General features: G+C 42.8%; 1 pseudogene across 1 annotated transcript in view; it reads right to left on the bottom strand.

Moving 5' to 3' along the window:
- The window catches only part of LOC311125040 (xylosyltransferase 1-like), a 60,913-nt pseudogene that overhangs the window by 5,574 nt on the left and 43,027 nt on the right, over positions 1-12,312 (bottom strand). The window contains exons 5-7 of the transcript in view: positions 12,142-12,306; positions 3,903-4,004; positions 2,475-2,638 (exon numbers count right to left, since the gene is read on the bottom strand). The product of the transcript in view is annotated as a xylosyltransferase 1-like (transcript). The remainder of the gene's footprint in view (positions 1-2,474; positions 2,639-3,902; positions 4,005-12,141; positions 12,307-12,312) is intronic.

Genomic DNA, 12,312 nt, shown 5'->3' on the forward strand with positions numbered 1-12,312 from the left:
TAGGCCCTAAACCCTAGGCCCTGTCAAGAATCAACCCCTAGCCCCTAAACCATAGGCCCTGTCAAGAATCAACCACTAGCCCCTAAACCCTAGGCCCTGTCCAGAATCAACCCCTAGCCCCTAAACCCTAGGCCCTGTCCAGAATCAACCCCTAGCTCCTAAACCCTAGGCTCTGTCCAGAATCAACCCCTAGCCCCTAAACCCTAGGCCCTGTCCAGAATCAACCCCTAGCCCCTAAACCCTAGGCCCTGTCCAGAATCAACCCCTAGCCCCTAAACCCTAAACCAGTGTTTCTTCATCCTGGTCCTGCATGGGGACCCGAACTGGTGAACATTCTAGACACCTGATTCCACTAATCAAAAGGTTTGACGTCTGATGAGTTGATTAGTGGAATCAGGTGTCTAGAATGTTCACCAGTTCGGGTCCCCATGCAGGACCAGGATGAAGAAACTCTGGTTTAGTCACTTGTGGAGATCTGAGAGGATTTTGATAGGTACAGTGCCTTCAGAAAGTATTCATACCCTTTGACTTATTCCACATTTTGGAATAAGCCTGAATTCAAAATGTATAAATTTTTTTTAAAAAAAACATTTCTCACACATCTACACACAATAGTCTATAATGACCAAGTGAAAACGTGTTTTTAGAAATATTTGCAAATGTATTGAAAATGAAATGAAGAAATATCTCATTTACATAAGTATTCACACCCCTGAGTCAATACTTTGTGGTTGCACCTTTGGCAGCGATTACAGCTGTGAGCCTTTCTGGGTAAGTATCTAAGAGCTTTCCACACCTGGATTGTACAATATTTGCCCATTATTATTTTCAAAATTCTTCAAGCTCTGTCAAATTGGTTGTTGATCATTGCTAGACAACCATGTTCTGGTTTTGCCATAGATTCTCAAGTAGATTTAAGTCAAAACTGTAACTCAACCATTCAGGAACATCCACTGTCGTCTTGGTAAGCAACTCCAGTGTATATTTGGCCTTGTGTTTTAGATTATTGTCCTGCTGAAAGGTAAATTTGCCTCCCAGTGTCTATTGGAAAGCAGACTGAACCAGGTTTTCCTCTAGGATTTTGACTGTGCTTAGCTCTATTCCGTTTCTGTTTATCCTAAAAAAAAACATAGTCCTTGCTGATGACAAGAAGACCCATAACATGATGAAGAGCAGTACTCAGTGATGTGTTGTGTTGGATTTGCCACAAACATAACGCTTTGTATTCAGGACATAAAGTGAATTTATTTTCCACATTATTTGCAGTTTACTTCATTGCCTTATTGCAAACAGGTTGCATGTTTTTGAATATTTTTGTCAATTAGGTTAGTATTGTGGTGTAGCTACAATGTTGATCCATCCTCAGTTTTCTCCTATTACAACCATTAAACTCTATAGCTGTTTTAAAGTCACCATTGGTCTCATGGTGAAATCCCTGAGCGGTTTCCTTCCTCTCCGGCAACTGAGTTTGGAAAGGCGCCTGCATCTTTGTAGTGACTGGGTGTATTGATACACCATCCAAAGTGTAATTAATAACTGCACCATGCTCAAAGGGATATTCAATGTCTGCTTTTTTATTTTTACCAATCTACCAATAGGTGCCCTTCTTTGTGAGGCATTGGAAAACCTCCCTGGTCTTAGTGGTTGAATCTGTGTTTGAAATTCACTGCTCGACTGAGGGACCTTACAGATAATTGTATGTGTGGGGTACAGAGATCAAATTAAATCAAATTGTATTTGTCACATGAGCCGAATACAACAGGTGTAGACCTTACCGTGAAATGCTTACTTACAAGCCCTTAACCAACAATGGGGTGTTGTGTGTGGGACAGTGAGTGAGACAAAAATCTCAATTTCAACCATTTAAAAAAATTCAGGCTGTAACACAACAAAATTGTGAAAAAGTCAAAGGAGTGTGAAAACTTTCTGAAGGCACCGTATCTATTCACCTAGTTTCCTCTGAGTTCCTGGAGGACTGAAGTGTCACGATCAGTTATTGTTATTGTGTGTAGGACAGTGACAAAAATACATCTCAATTTTAAATTCAGGCTGTAACACAACAAAAATGTGGAAAACGTCAAGTTGTGTGAATACTTTCTGAAGGCACCGTATAATCCATTGTCTTCAGACAGGTGTATTGTTTGAACGTGACAGTGCAGACGGCTGTAAGACAGTGAGGTATAACAAGCAATGTGGGGATATTTTCCACCTGTCCCTCTGATAGGCTAGATGGGATTTTATTTCATATTACTAAACCTGTCCAAACCTTCTCCGCTCTGTACAAGTGTCTAGGGAGTAGGGGTTGGTTTTGGACAAGGCCCTATCCAATCCTTTTTGTTCTACCAGTGTGTAGGGGGTGGTGTTAGGGGTTGGTTTGGAATTGAGGAGTTATTCACACACACACAACGTACACACACACACACACACACACACACACACACACGCGCCCACACATCCACACCTTCCGGACTGACCTGCAGCTGTCGTCGTCGGCGTGGCCCTGCAGTGACATGGAGGCCCGTGATAGGCCCATGCGTGTGAAGGCGTGGTAGTGAGTGAGCTGGCTGTCTGATAGGCTGACTACGCTGTCCGTCTCATCATACACATTCTCCCAGTACGACTGGAGCCCTGGGGTGTCCTGGAGGACAGGAAGTAGTGTTATAGTAGAACCCTGGGGTGTCCTGGAGGACAGGAAGTAGTGTTATAGTAGAACCCTGGGGTGTCCTGGAGGACAGGGAGCAGTGTTATAGTAGAACCCTGGGGTGTCCTGGAGGACAGGGAGCAGTGTTATAGTAGAACCCTGGGGTGTCCTGGAGGACAGGGAGCAGTGTTATAGTAGAACCCTGTGGTGTCCTGGAGGACAGGAAGCAGTGTTATAGTAGAACCCTGGGGTGTCCTGCAGGACAGGGAGCAGTGTTATAGTAGAACCCTGGGGTGTCCTGGAGGACAGGGAGCAGTGTTATAGTAGAACCCTGAGGTGTCCTGGAGGACAGGAAGCAGTGTTATAGTAGAACCCTGGGGTGTCCTGGAGGACAGGGAGCAGTGTTATAGTAGAACCCTGAGGTGTCCTGGAGGACAGGAAGCAGTGTTATAGTAGAACCCTGGGGTGTCCTGGAGGACAGGAAGCAGTGTTATAGTAGAACCCTGGGGTGTCCTGGAGGACAGGGAGCAGTGTTACAGTAGAACCCTGAGGTGTCCTGGAGGACAGGGAGCAGTGTTATAGTAGAACCCTGAGGTGTCCTGTAGGACAGGAAGCAGTGTTATAGTAGAACCCTGGGGTGTCCTGCAGGACAGGGAGCAGTGTTATAGTAGAACCCTGGGGTGTCCTGGAGGACAGGAAGCAGTGTTATAGTAGAACCCTGGGGTGTCCTGGAGGACAGGGAGCAGTGTTATAGTAGAACCCTGAAGTGTCCTGCAGGACAGGGAGCAGTGTTATAGTAGAACCCTGAGGTGTCCTGGAGGACAGGAAGCAGTGTTATAGTAGAACCCTGAGGTGTCCTGCAGGACAGGGAGCAGTGTTATAGTAGAACCCTGGGGTGTCCTGGAGGACAGGGAGCAGTGTTATAGTAGAACCCTGGGGTGTCCTGGAGGACAGGGAGCAGTGTTATAGTAGAACCCTGAGGTGTCCTGGAGGACAGGAAGCAGTGTTATAGTAGAACCCTGAGGTGTCCTGGAGGACAGGGAGCAGTGTTATAGTAGAACCCTGAGGTGTCCTGGAGGACAGGAAGCAGTGTTATAGTAGAACCCTGAGGTGTCCTGGAGGACAGGGAGCAGTGTTATAGTAGAACCCTGAGGTGTCCTGGAGGACAGGGAGCAGTGTTATAGTAGAACCCTGAGGTGTCCTGGAGGACAGGGAGCAGTGTGTGTGCTCTGTGTGTGTGTACGCTGTGTGTTCCACCCACCTGCGGATAAGGGCCAAATAGGAAGCTGTCCAGCTGGGTAACAATCTCCTGGTTCACGCTAGCCTCAAACTTACGGGCGAAAAACGTAGGCCTGGACGTTTGCTGTGGGGGAAGGAGGGAGAGAGACAGAGAGAGAGTATACGTTTATTTATGTACATGTGTATGTGGTACTGTCTGATGTGGGGGTGGATGGAGGAGGAAGAGGAGAGAGTATATGTATCATGTGTATGTGGTACTGTCTGATGTGGGGGGTGTGGTGGGTACAGATGGTCACGGGTTGATGATGTCATGACTAGGGCTTATCTGCCATAGATACATAGATAATAAATGACTGTCAAATATCTGTCAGCTTTGATACAGCTGCTATGATGATTGTAATGATTGTTGCAATCTACCATGAGAAGCTTTTGTTGTAGTTCATATACACTGAGTGGACAAAACATTAAGATCACCTTCCTAATAATGAGTTGCACCCCCACATGTCTTTTGGGTGGTGGACCATTCTTGATACACACGGGAAACTGTTGAGCGTGAAAACCCAGCAGCGTTGCAGTTCTTGACATACTCAAACTATTGAATCTATATCATAAAAACAACTATATAATCTATATAATAAAAACAACTATATAATCTATACCATAAAAACAACTATATAATCTATACCATAAAAATAACTACAGTGAGGGGAAAAAAGTATTTGATCCCCTGCTGATTTTGTACGTTTGCCCACTGACAAAGAAATGATCAGTCTATAATTTTAATGGTAGGTTTATTTGAACAGTGAGAGATCCAGAAAAACGCATGTCAAAAATGTTATAAATTGATTTGCATTTTAATGAGGGAAATAAGTATTTGACCCCTCTGCAAAACATGACTTAGTACTTGGTGGCAAAACCCTTGTTGGCAATCACAGAGGTCAGACGTTTCTTGTAGTTGGCCACCAGGTTTGCACACATCTCAGGAGGGATTTTGTTCCACTCCTCTTTGCAGATCTTCTCCAAGTCATTAAGGTTTCGAGGCTGACGTTTGGCAACTCAAACCTTCAGCTCCCTCCACATATTTTCTATGGGATTAAGGTCTGGAGACTGGCTAGGCCACTCCAGGACCTTAATGTGCTTCTTCTTGAGCCACTCCTTTGTTGCCTTGGCCATGTGTTTTGGGTCATTGTCATGCTGGAATACCCATCCACGACCCATTTTCAATGCCCTGGCTGAGGGAAGGAGGTTCTCACCCAAGATTTGACGGTACATGGCCCAGTCCATTGTCCCTTTTATGCAGTGAGGTTGTCCTGTCCCCTTAGCAGAAAAACACCCCCAAAGCATAATGCTTCCACCTCCATGTTTGACGGTGGGGATGGTGTTCTTGGGGTCATAGGCAGCATTCCTCCTCCTCCAAACGCGGCGAGTTGAGTTGATGCCAAAGAGCTCGATTTTGGTCTCATCTGACCACAACACTTTCACCCAGTTCTCCTCTGAATCATTCAGATATTCATTGGCAAACTTCAGACGGGCCTGTATATGTGCTTTCTTGAACAGGGGGACCTTGCGGGCGCTGCAGGATTTCAGTCCTTCACGGCGTAGCGTGTTACCAATTGTTTTCTTGGTGACTATGGTCCCAGCTGCCTTGAGATCATTGACAAGATCCTCCCGTGTAGTTCTGGGCAGATTCCTGACTCCCTTTAAGAGTGTGCTCCTAATCTCAGCTCGTTACCTGTATAAAAGACACCTGGGAGCCAGAAATCTTTCTGATTGAGAGGGGGTCAAATACTTATTTCCCTCATTAAAATGCAAATCAATTTATAAAAATTTTGACATGCGTTTTTCTGGATTGTTTTATTGTTATTCTGTCTCTCACTGTTCAAATAAACCTACCATTAAAATTATAGACTGATCATGTCTTTGTCAGTGGGCAAACGTACAAAATCAGCAGGGGATCAAATACTTTTTTCCCTCACTGTAGATCATCTATACCATAAAAACAACTATATCATCTATACCATAAAAACAAATATATCATCTATACCATAAAAACAACTATATCATCTATACCATAAAAACAACTATATCATCTATACCATAAAAACAACTATATCATCTATACCATAAAAACAACTATATCATCTATACCATAAAAAAAACATGTAAATACTAAACCACTACTACTACCACTACTACTACTACTACTACTACTACTACTACTACTACTACTTTTACAATTAACTTTGTTGACTTTCAGCAAACACATTGGACCTTATATATTAAACGTTATATCAAGTAAAATGAAAAAGGTTCGGTTATATAAAGGTTATATAAAGGCCATATAAAGCTGATGTGGTAAAATACCACACATGAAAACATGATGCTGATGGAAAGATGTGTTTTTTTACTTTGTGGTCTGAAGATTCTGCATCTTCTTATCCTAATAATCTTGACCTGCTTACACCCGCACAACATGCAGTACTGCTTCCATATACCTTAGATTCATACAAACCAACATGTAAATCAACAACGTTGTCTACTACTAATAAATGAATACTATTACATCAACTGCTCATACTACTTCTACTACTACTGCTATAATTTATACAGCGAACACATTGGACCTTATACATTACAGTACATCATGGTATATCAGGTTACATAAAGAAATAGATTTATAGTGACATTTTCATAGTGCAAATTAATTGTGCAAAGACTACCATCAACCTAATTTTAGTCTTGCAGAGTGATTGAATATTGTCGTGGTTTGAGATCTTCACAGAGTGTGAGCTAACGTTAGCTAATGCTCAATCACCTCAGCAGCTTGACTGTCTCGCCCTCTGACACCATTCACGTGTTCATTTTAGTCATTTAGCAGACGCTCTTATCCAGAGCGACTTACAGGAGCAATTAGGGTTAAGTGCCTTGCTCAAGGGCACATCGACAGATTGTTCACCTAGTCGGCTCGAGGATTCGAACCAGCGGTTACTGGCCCAACGATCTTTTAACCGCTGGGCTACCTGCCGCCAACAACGCTTCCTTCAGTCAGGAGGGAGATTCCTCCGTCAATGCTTCCTCCGTTCGGAATAATATCTGATCTGTTTCAACTCCCAGATTACCATCTGTCCGTCAGCTCCCATCCCGTCAATGCTTCCTCCGTTCGGAATAATATCTGATCTGTTTCAACTCCCAGATTACCATCTGTCCGTCAGCTCCCATCCCGTCAATGCTTCCTCCGTTCTGAATAATATCTGATCTGTTTCAACTCCCAGATTACCATCTGTCCGTCAGCTCCCATCCCGTCAATGCTTCCTCCGTTCTGAATAATATCTGATCTGTTTCAACTCCCAGATTACCATCTGTCCGTCAGCTCCCATCCCGTCAATGCTTCCTCCGTTCTGAATAATATCTGATCTGTTTCAACTCCCAGATTACCATCTGTCCGTCAGCTCCCATCCCGTCAATGCTTCCTCCGTTCTGGATAATATCTGATCTGTTTCAACTCCCAGATTACCATCTGTCCGTCAGCTCCCATCCCGACTGACTGACTTGCAGAATGTTTTATTGTTTTTTGTTCGAATGGCTTGTATGTGCAGCAATTAAGCTTTTAGCTGCCAAGTACGGCCTACATGAATGAATGAAATTAATGAATGTTTATTTTTTTTCTCGTGTCAAATCGCCAGTTGGCAACCCATCCCTTATGGGATTGACACATAAACAAACATTACAATAATTCAGTGATAATTAAATGATCATTCTTCTTCCGGTGTTCTCTGCAGTTCACATCGCATAAAGAGTGAAACAATTTAAAGGTAAAAATCTATACATAATAGTAAATAAGGTTATCCAAACAATAATTATATCCCTAGAGCAGTAAAATAATACACATACATACACACATACATACACACTGTATACTGTATATACACATACAGTAACAGGACTGCCATTTCTGAGGCTGGTAACTAATGAACTTATCCTCTGCAGCAGAGGTAACTCTGGGTCTTCCATTCCTGTGGCGGTCCTCATGAGAGCCAGTTTCATCATAGCGCTTGATGGTTTTTGCGACTGCACTTTAAGATACTTTCAAAGTTCTTGAAATTTTCCAAATTGACTGACCTTCATGACTTAAAATAATGATGGACTGTCGTTTCTCTTTGCTTATTTGAGCTGTTCTTGCCATAATATGGACTTGGTCTTTTACCAAATAGGGCTATCTTCTGTATACCCCCCCTACCTTGTCACAACACAACTGATTGGCTCAAACGCATTAAGAATGAAAGAAATTCCACGAATTAACTTTTAAGAAGGCACACCAGTTAATTGAAATGCATTCCAGGTGACTACCTCATGAAGCTGGTTGAGAGAATGCCACGAGTGTGCAAAGCTGTCATCAAGGCAAAGGGTGTCTATTTGAAGAATCTCAAATCTCTAATATATTTGGATTTGTTTAACACTTTTTTGGTTACTACATGATTCCATATGTGTTATTTCATAGTTTTGATGTCTTCACTATTATTCTACAATGTAGAAAATAGTAAAAAATAAAGAAAAACCCTTGAATGAGTAGGTGTTCTAAAACGTTTGACTGGTACTGTACATACATACATACATACATAAATACATACATACACAACATATACAGATAAATAAATACAGAAAAAAGAAACAGAAGGCATTTCAACCCAGTCTGGCACCAAGAGAAGATTCATGTGGGAGACAAGCCTCTACACAATCTATATACACACGTACCATTTACCACACAGAAGCTAAATATCTTTGTAATGTAATTATAGGTAGCCCTGTATTTTTTATTCCAGGCTTTATCTAAATATCCCGTAAATGGAAATACACAATGGACAAAAAACCATTTCAGATTCTCCTCATGGCTCAGCCACATCATGACAGGGTATATCTGGTGTGCTTTCTGGAATAAGAGCGTATATCATCGTAGAAAGGGCAATAGAGGATAAAATGAGTTTCATTCTCTATTTCTTCGAGGTCAACATAGTTACATAGTCTTTCATCTTCCATTTCACCACAATACCGACCTGTTTCAATACGCAGAGGCAATATCCCTGATCTTACCTGTGCACATAGCGATCTCTTGCTTTAAGGTAGGTTATACATAATATATATCTCACACACAAATTCACCCTTTATCAAACAAAAGATTCTCAATTTGGGTTTAGGATTAATCTCCTCCACCCATTTTTTTTTCCATATTGCATCAACAGTTGTTTTTTAAATAATATCTATGTCTCCCTTACTTTGGTTTTCGTACAGATGTTCACAGTCAGACTGTTGGAAAAGGTTAGACATTTCAGTTGACCAGGCTCCCCTTATGGATAGATCCCATTGAAAAACTTCACTAGATATACATGTAATAATAATAGAAACCATTTAACCTAAATCTGTCTAGCACTGTGAGTCTAACTAATAACTCACTGTACAGCTGATGTGGAGGACGTGGGTAGAAGAACCACAACGAACCTTCTTTCCATAATGTTTATTGTACACAAACATAAACATACACTTTTGAGGACTGACTAGCCCCAGAACAATCTGGGTTCTATTCCGGGGCCATACATCACGTCAACTGAAACCAAAATGTCAGTTACATGGAACATCAATGTGGTGCTGACTGGTGATTGGCCCACACTACTGCCAATCACCCCACACAGTAGGCGGGACATAAAATCAACAGAATGCAGGACCAACTACCACACTGGAGAGAGAGAGAGAGCGAGAGAGAGAGAGAGAGAGAGAGAGAGAGAGAGAGAGAGGGGGGGGGGGGGGGGGGCGTAGCTGCACTCAGCTGGGAGGTTCAGGGTTAAAGACGAGCTCACTGTCCAGGATACTCAATTGAATGAAAACCCTAAAAACCACTGTGTGTGTGTGTGTGTGTGTTACCCTTCGGTCAGTGCTACATAAGGCCTCTCTACAGTCCAACAACCCCAACATTATTATAATAACAACCCTGACAACCACTCACCACCAGCTATAAGGCTCTACAGCAACCACCCACCTATCACACACTGACCCAGAACTGCTGACTTAGGATCAGTTTCCCCTGGCCAAGTCATCATCAATACCATCAGGAGCTCAACCACCACTGGCCCTGGAACGGTTGTTAGATGAATAAAGTAACCACAGGCTATAAGTACAGACAGGAGCGCTTAGTTGTGAACGTTAAGCTATTCTTGTCCATTTGCTGTGCCACAGAGAGCCAGTTAGCCAGCTGTCACATAACTATTCTGGTTCATAGAAGTTAGCCAGCTAGAGCTAAGCTATTCCGGTTCATAGAAGTTAGCCAGCTAGAGCTAAGCTATTCTGGTTCATAGAAGTTAGCCAGCTAGATCTAAGCTATTCTGGTTCATAGAAGTTAGCCAGCTAGAGCTAAGCTACTCTGGTTCATAGAAGTTAGCCAGCTAGAGCTAAGCTATTCTGGTTCATAGAAGTTAGCCAGCTAGAGCTAAGCTACTCTGGTTCATAGAAGTTAGCCAGCTAGAGCTAAGCTATTCTGGTTCATAGAAGCTAGCCAGCTAGAGCTAAGCTACTCTGGTTCATAGAAGTTAGCCAGCTAGAGCTAAGCTATTCCGGTTCATAGAAGTTAGCCAGCTAGAGCTAAGCTACTCTGGTTCATAGAAGTTAGCCAGCTAGAGCTAAGCTATTCTGGTTCATAGAAGTTAGCCAGATGTCACATAGCTATTCTGGTTCATAGAAGTTAGCCAGCTAGAGCTAAGCTACTCTGGTTCATAGAAGCTAGCCAGCTAGAGCTAAGCTATTCTGGTTCATAGAAGTTAGCCAGCTAGAGCTAAGCTTACTCTGGTTCATAGAAGCTAGCCAGCTAGAGCTAAGCTATTCTGGTTCATAGAAGGTAGCCAGCTAGAGCTCAAGCTATTCTGGTTCATAGAAGTTAGCCACCTAGATCTAAGCTATTCTGGTTCATAGAAGTTAGCCAGCTAGAGCTAAGCTATTCTGGTTCATAGAAGTTAGCCAGCTAGATCTAAACTATTCCGGTTCATAGAAGTTAGCCAGCTAGAGCTAAGCTACTCTGGTTCATAGAAGGTAGCCAGCTAGAGCTAAGCTATTCTGGTTCGTAGATGTTAGCCAGCTAGGCGCTAAGCTAAGCTACTCTGGTTCATAGAAGTTAGCCAGCTAGAGCTAAGCTATTCAGGTTAATAGAAGTTAGCCAGCTAGAGCTAAGCTATTCTGGTTCATAGAAGTTAGCCAGCTAGAGCTAAGCTACTCTGGTTCATAGAAGTTAGCCAGCTAGATCTAAGCTATTCTGGTTCATAGAAGTTAGCCAGCTAGAGCTAAGCTACTCTGGTTCATAGAAGTTAGCCAGCTAGATCTAAGCTATTCTGGTTCATAGAAAGTTAGCCAGGCTAGAGCTAAGCTACTCTGGTTCATAGAAGTTAGCCAGCTAGATCTAAGCTATTCTGGTTCATAGAAGTTAGCCAGCTAGAGCTAAGCTACTCTGGTTCATAGAAGTTACGCCAGCTAGAGCTAAGCTATTCTGGTTCATAAGAAGTTAGCCAGCTAGATCTAAGCTATTCAGGTTCAGTAGAAGTTAGCCAGCTGTCACATAGCTATTCAGGTTCATAGAAGTTAGCCAGCTAGAGCTAAGCTATTCAGGTTCATAGAAGTTAACCAGCTAGAGCTAAGCTACTCTGGTTCATATAAGTTAACCAGCTAGAGCTAAGCTATTCTGGTTCATAGAAGGTAGCCAGCTGTCACATAGCTATTCTGGTTCATAGAAGTTAGCCAGCTGTCACATAGCTATTCTGGTTCATAGAAGTTAGCAAGCTAGAGCTAAGCTATTCTGGTTCATAGAAGTTAGCCAGCTAGAGCTAAGCTATTCTGGTTCATAGAAGTTAGCCAGCTAGAGCTAAGCTATTCAGGTTAATAGAAGTTAGCCAGCTAGAGCTAAGGCTATTCTGGTTCATAGAAGCTAGCCAGCTAGAGCTAAGCTATTCTGGTTCATAGAGAAGTTAGCCAGCTAGAGCTAAGCTATTCTGGTTCATAGAAGTTAACCAGCTAGAGCTAAGCTATTCTGGTTCATAGAAGTTAACCAGCTAGATCTAAGCTATTCTAGTTCATAGAAGTTAACCAGCTAGATCTAAGCTATTCTGGGTTCATAGAAGTTAACCAGCTAGAGCTAAGCTACTCTGTTTCATACTTCATACTGTTGGCAGAGAGATGGAGTTTGTACTGAGATTTACAGCTCAGTATGTGTGTATGTGTGTGTGTCTCACCTGAAAGCGTGGCAGGTCTGGAGGTTTGAAGTCCGTTGGGGGAGCAGCCACACCAGTCTACGATGTGTTTGTACTGACACTTACAGCCAAGCTTCCTGTTCCAGGTTGGTGATACGCAGGTTGTTGTCCACCATACTCTTACAGAAAGCACTGTTCTCTAGTACTGTGTGG

This window comes from Coregonus lavaretus (genome assembly GCF_964263955.1).
Source record: "Coregonus lavaretus genome assembly, contig: HAP1_SCAFFOLD_343, whole genome shotgun sequence".
Classification (NCBI taxonomy): Eukaryota; Metazoa; Chordata; class Actinopteri; order Salmoniformes; family Salmonidae; genus Coregonus; species Coregonus lavaretus.